Source organism: Mauremys mutica, unplaced genomic scaffold, assembly GCF_020497125.1.
Source record: "Mauremys mutica isolate MM-2020 ecotype Southern unplaced genomic scaffold, ASM2049712v1 Super-Scaffold_100090, whole genome shotgun sequence".
Lineage (NCBI taxonomy): Eukaryota > Metazoa > Chordata > Testudines > Geoemydidae > Mauremys > Mauremys mutica.
Genome location: NW_025423262.1, coordinates 616,696 through 622,878, shown reverse-complemented (window position 1 = coordinate 622,878; position 6,183 = coordinate 616,696).

Below are 6,183 nucleotides of genomic sequence, written 5' to 3'. Positions count from 1 at the left end.
ATTTAGCTTGTGATCCACTGTGACTCCCAGATCCGTTTCTGCAGTGCTCCTTCCTAGGCAGTCATTTCCTGTCTTGTATGTGTGCAACTGATTGTTCCTTCCTAAGTGGAGTACTTTGGATTTGTCTTTCTTTAATTTCATCCTCTTTACTTCAGACCATTTCTCAAGTTTGTCCAGATAATTTTGAATTTTAATTCTATCCTCCAAAGCACTTGCAACCCCTCCCAGCTTGGTATCGTCCACAAACTTTATAAGTGTAACAGAGGTACTGGGAGGGTTTCACCATGTGTCAGAGGGTTACAGCCTGGTGGGAGGGGGCTAGGCCTGTACTGGAATAAGGTCACTCTGTGCTTCACAGTGTGCAGAACCGGGAATGTCCATTAGCAGGGAAAATGCTGGGGGGAATCGACATGTGGAAAGGACAGAAACCCTGTCTGAATTCTCTCACATTGCCCTTCTCGCCCTGGCAGGCTACAGCATAACATCCACGTTTCGCCCCAAATCATCCCCTCCTCCCAGCAGGAAGGAAAAGGCTGCAATGGAGCTGGCTCAGGTAAGGGATTCTCAGGGATGGTTTCTGCTTGGAGGGAGAGGAGCAGTAAATGTATAGGAGGGTGGGATTTGCTAGAAGTAGTGGGAGGCAGAAACTATCTAGGGTATGGAATGGGAGGGGACAGGATGTGCAAACCTGCTGAGACTTGTGTATTCTAGGGTGTGATGGGTTGTTGCCCCAGGGTGCAGTCTGGGGGGCTTCTGGGAACCGCTGCGCCCTCTAACCCTCAAGCTGGGCTGGCCCTTCTCTCGCTGCTTTGCTGGAGATTCAGCCAGCCTCTCCAGGCCCTGTTATCACCCAACATGACAGCAGGTGGCGCCATACACCCAACTAAGCTACCTGAGTGCTTTACCTAAGCCACTCAAGGACAGATAGACTCCAATAGCCAATTTCCCAGCGATAAGTGATAGCAAACAGATCAAAGCAGATTACTTAGCAAATAACCAAAAACTCAAACTAAGCCTAACATACTGTCTGGATAGAATTTGAATTAGCAATTTCTCACCCTGACTGATGATAGAAGCAGTCCACCAAGTTTCCATACACAAGCTAGAAATCTCATGTTCAGATCTGGCCCTGCGGGAGCTTTGGGGGCTGGCGCTGGGGAAAAGGGGGGACTGTCTGAAGTTGGCTGCTTGGGATGTGGGTGAGGCCCGGGGAGCTGGGGGTTGGGCTGCACCCTTGTCACTGCAGCCTGGGGCTCTGCGTTTGCTCTGGAAAAGCTGCTCCCTGTTTCACCAGCTCCTCTCAGTCTGAGTCCCAGGGACCCTGCACAGGCATCTGCAGGGCAGGATGGGCCCTGAAATCTGGCAGCTGGGAGGTTTGCAGCAGTTTCTAACCCTCCCTCCCTTGCTTCTTCCAGGAGGCACCACAAAAGCATCTGGCCCCTCTGGGAAAAGAGAGAGAAGCAGCCAAAGCCGAGGAGGAGTGGCAGAGCGAGGAGCTGCTGGTAGGTGCCCAGAGCCCCCCTGCCACTTAGGTTTGCCTGGCATAAGAATGACCTGGTGAATGCAGGGCCCACCCTGCCAGCCTCAGCCAGGGACCCATCCCCGCTGGAGCCCTTAGGATGCAGGAGGCTGCTGGGCAGGAGAGGGTCAGTCTGTGTTAGCTCATAGCCCCTGCCCATGGGCTGTCTGGACGTCACAGTGACCAGGGAGCCTTTCTAGCTCCTGGGGGGATGGGGACGAAGGAGATGAAATGTGGGCTGCAGAGATGGAGGATTTGGCTCAGGGTGCGTTGATGAGGTTTTGGGGAGAAGTGTCCCTCCTGTAGGTGATGTACAGCTCACCCCGGTCCTGATCCCTCCTCCCTTCCCGGGATAAATGAACTTCCCATCCCCCACCGCAAGAGATCTTGTGTTCTGGTAAATAACTCTGCCACCCGCCCCCAGGTGCATTTATGATTTTCCCCAGTTACCGAGCAGATGAATTTCAATGTTGATAAATGCAAAATAGTGCACATTGGAAAAGATAATATCAAATGCACATAAAATGATGAGGTCTAAATTAGCTGTTACCACTCAAGAAAGAGATTTTGGAGTCACTGTGGATAGTTCTCTGGAAACAGCCACTCAATCTGCAGCAGCAGTCAAAAAAGCAAACAGAATATTGGGAATCATTAGGAAAGGGATAGACAATAAAACAGAAAATATCCTATTGCCTCTATATAAATCCATGGTATGTCCATATCTTGAATACTGTGTGCAGATCTGGTCGCCCCATCTCAAAAAAGATATATTGGAATTGGAAAAGGTTCAGGGAAGGTCAGCAAAAATGATGAAGGATATGGAACAGCTTCCGTATGAGGCGAGATTAATAAGACTGAGGCATGGCTGCACTCCGCAGCTTTTAGCCACACGACTGTGCCGCTACAGCTGTTCTGCTGCTAGGCGCGCAGTGTAGCTGCTCTTTGTTGGCAGGAGAGAAGTGCCAGTGTAGACACAGCCTGAGACTGTTCATCTTGGAGAAGAGACGACTAAGGGGGGATATGGTAGAGGTCTATAAAAGCATGACTTGTGTGGCGAAAGTAAATAAGGAAGTGTTATTTCCTCCTCATAACACAAGAACTAGGGGTCATCCAATGAAATGAATAGGCAGCAGGTTTAAAACAAACAAAAGGAAGTATTTCTTCACACAACACACAGTCAACCTGGGGAACCCCTTGCCAGGGGATGCTGTGAAGGTCAAGACACTAACAGGGTTCTAAAAAGAACTAGAGAAGTGCATGGAGGACAGGTCCTTTAGGGGCTATTAGCCAGGATGAGCGGGATGGTGTCCCTAGCCTCTGTTTGCCAGAAGCTGGGAATGGGCAACAGGGGATGGGTCACTTGATGATTCCCTGTTCTGTTCATTCCCTCTGGGGCACCTGGCATCGGCCACTGTCAGAAGACAGGAAACCGGGCTAGATGGGCCTTTGGTCTGACCCAGTCTGGCCGTTCTTATGTTCTATGTTCCCCTGTTACTGAGCCGCCCTCTCCCTGTTGCAGAAACAGACGGCAGCCGAGAGGCAGAAGATCGTCTGGGAGTGGCAGGAGCTGCGAGGGTTTCTGGAGGAGCAGGAGCAGCGGCTGCTGTCCCGGCTGGAGGAGCTAGAGAGAGCCATTGTCCAGCGAAGGGATGAGGGCGTCTGCAGCCTGTCCTGGGAGATTTCCCTGTTCAGCGAGAGGGGAGGAGAGAAGGGGCAGCAGCCGCTGAGCCAACCCCTGCAGGTCAGGCTGTCGTTGCAATGATCATACGCAGCGTTTCTCTAGGCGCTTCTGAGCCCTAGACCCCAAAGCCCTTTACAGAGTGGGGTCAGGGGCATTATCCCTATGGGACAAATGGGGAAAGTGAGGCAGAGGGAGGGGCAGAGCCCTGCCCAAGGTTACCCAGTGAGTCTGGCAGCGGCGCCAGGGATGGGCCCTGGGAGTCCTGGATGCTGCAGCCCCAAGACCTTCTCTCCTGGAAATGTCTCTCTGCATTTGCACTTGGAGGGTGAAATCCCCTCCCCCACCATGCTGAGGTCCTGAGCCAGGCCTAAGGCCCCTGTCACTGCAGGTTAATGGGTTTAGTGGGGCCAGGGGCCTTCTGGGTCTCTCAGCACTGGGGGGAATTTGATTCTCAATGCAGAGAAATATCTTCTGTCTGTAAAGTGCCCGGGGAGAAGATTTCCACAGTGGGAGCTGCCCGCAGGGATTGCTGGGGCTGCGTAGGGGGGCAGCTGCTCTGGGAATGTAAACCTGAAATTCCCCTACTGCCCGAGGCCTCAATGGTGACCCCTGCAGAGTAGGAGGCCTCCCCGCCCAGGGACACTCCCCTGACGGCCTCCTCTTTCTCCCCTTTGTAGGGTGCTGGGAGCACCGGGGGCAGGTAAGTTCTGGGCTCCATTTCGCTCCCCCCAATGGGCCGTTAGGTTTGATAACTGCACTGAGTAGGAAGCTGCCCCTGCCCTGGGAGCATGTGATTCTGGCTCCCCTAGTGGATGACTCGGGTAGGAGACGAACCGGTTACTGTCTGGTCGCCAGGGGCGGCTCTACATATTCGGCCGCCCCAAGCAGTCATGCGCGGGAGACGCCCTGGAGCCCCGGGAGCAGCGGACCTCCCGCGGGCATGAGTGCAGAGGGTCCGTTGGTCGCGCGGCTCGGCTGGACCTCCCGCAGCTTGCGGACGGTTGGCTGGTCCGGCGGCTCCAGTGGAGCTTCCGCAGTCATGCCTGCGGGAGGTCCAGCCGAGCCGCGGACCAGCGAACCGTCCGCAGTCACGCCTGCGGGAGGTCCACTGGAGCCGCGGGAGGAGCGCCCCCTCCGCAGTCATGCCTGCGGCAGGTCTCGTTGTCCCGGTGGACCTCCCGCAGGCATGACTGCGGGAGGTCCAGCCGAGCCGCGGACCAGCGAACCGTCCGCAGTCACGCCTGCGGGAGGTCCACTGGAGCCGCGGGAGGAGCGCCCCCTCCGCAGTCATGCCTGCGGCAGGTCTGGTTGTCCCGGTGGACCTCCCGCAGGCATGACTGCGGCAGGTCCACCGGCCCAGCCTGCCGCCCCTGCCGGCAAATGCCGCCCCACGTGCGTGCTTGCCGCGCTGGGGTCTGGAGCCGGCCCTGCTGGTCGCTCATGAGGTCACAGCAGGGCTGCTAGACCTAGGGGCAATGGGACAGACCAGGCCTGTCTCCTGGACTGACGTGGCCGCGTCACGTACTCAGAGGGCGCAGCATCTCAGCTTTCGCATTTGTTAAAGTGAGTTGCCAGCCCGCAGCACCTCCCCAGTGTAAACGGAGACAGTGTTGCCTTGCTGGGGCTGCCAGCAGCCTGAAGCCGTAGCTCTGAGAGCGTGAACTCTCCTGTCCACTGTTAATGTCATCGAGGTGTAACACTTTGATGTCAACATTCAACGTTCCCTGGCTGATCACTTGAGCAGGTGGAACAGGCGGGAGTGAAACCTTTGCAGGGTGGGAATAGGGGGTTGCTGTAGGGAGGGAAGAACAGAGGCGGGACACAAGGACAAGGAAGCGAGAGAGAAATGGAGAAAGGAGGGTGGGAAAGGCAGGGAAACACAGGGAAGAGCCAGCAGGGGCCCTACAGGGTGTCCGGGAAGGGGCTGTTTTCCTCCTGAGTGACACTGAACGTGACAGGCAAAGAACTAAGAACTAAAATTTTATTTCCCATACGAAGGGCAGATTCCCCCCTTGTTCTTCGTACGTGGGTGTCCCATGGAGAGCAGTGGGTGTTCTGCTGTGAATGGAGCAGGGCACAGAGTCCTAACCCGATGCCCTGGCCACTGGCCGGAACGGACAGGGCAGTGTGGCCCTCTCTGCCAAATGAGCTGGACGCCCCAGGGTTACTGCTTCAGCTGAAGGGTTGGGGGGTTTTGGCATTAAAGGGCCCACGTTCATTCCCTGCTCGAGCCCTGGGCTCTGTCTGTGGCCACTGTCAGCATGTAGGACCTGCCCATTCTTTGGTCTGTGTCTCTCCCTTTCCACATAATCCCCGTGCTGGTGCCCCTTGTTCCTGCAGTAACCCAGCGTAGGGGGTGGCTCTGCCCCCCACAGAACCAGAGCGTCCCTGAGAAAGCCCCTGAACAATGTTTCCGTTCCTTGCTCTAGTGTCTCCCCACTTCCCGTCTCTCTGGGGAGCACAGGGCTGGGGTGACTCACCCTGACATTGACTATCTCAGGCTACAAAGCGCAGATCCAGGTTTCGTGAAGTTTGGGGGTTGCTGGGCTCAGGGTCTGGGGCTCAGGCCTATTTCTCACCCCTCCTTTCCCCAGCAGGGAGGACGGGACGTTTGGGAAGCCAGAGCCGTCGTTTGCGGAGCTGGAGAAGAGACTCAGCGATTTCTCTCTGCAAAGTGCCGTGCTGCAGGAGGTGCTGCTGGGATTCAAAGGTGAGTTGGAGTCTGGGGGTGGCGTCTCCTCTGGTTAGAGCGACCCTGACCCTGGGGAGGAGTCGAGGACTCTAGTGATGTCACTGATCCTGGGCTCCATCTCACAGCCCAGCTCAGCGAGTCGCCCTTCCCCATGGAGCAGCCCTGTGGGGCTGGCTCTGCCTGCAGCGGCTGCGTTATCGGCCTCCGATCTCTGTCACCATCTCGTAGTTAACAGCAGTTCCATTAATAAGCAATGGGGGTTTCTCCATGAATGTGAGGGCCTGAATTCTC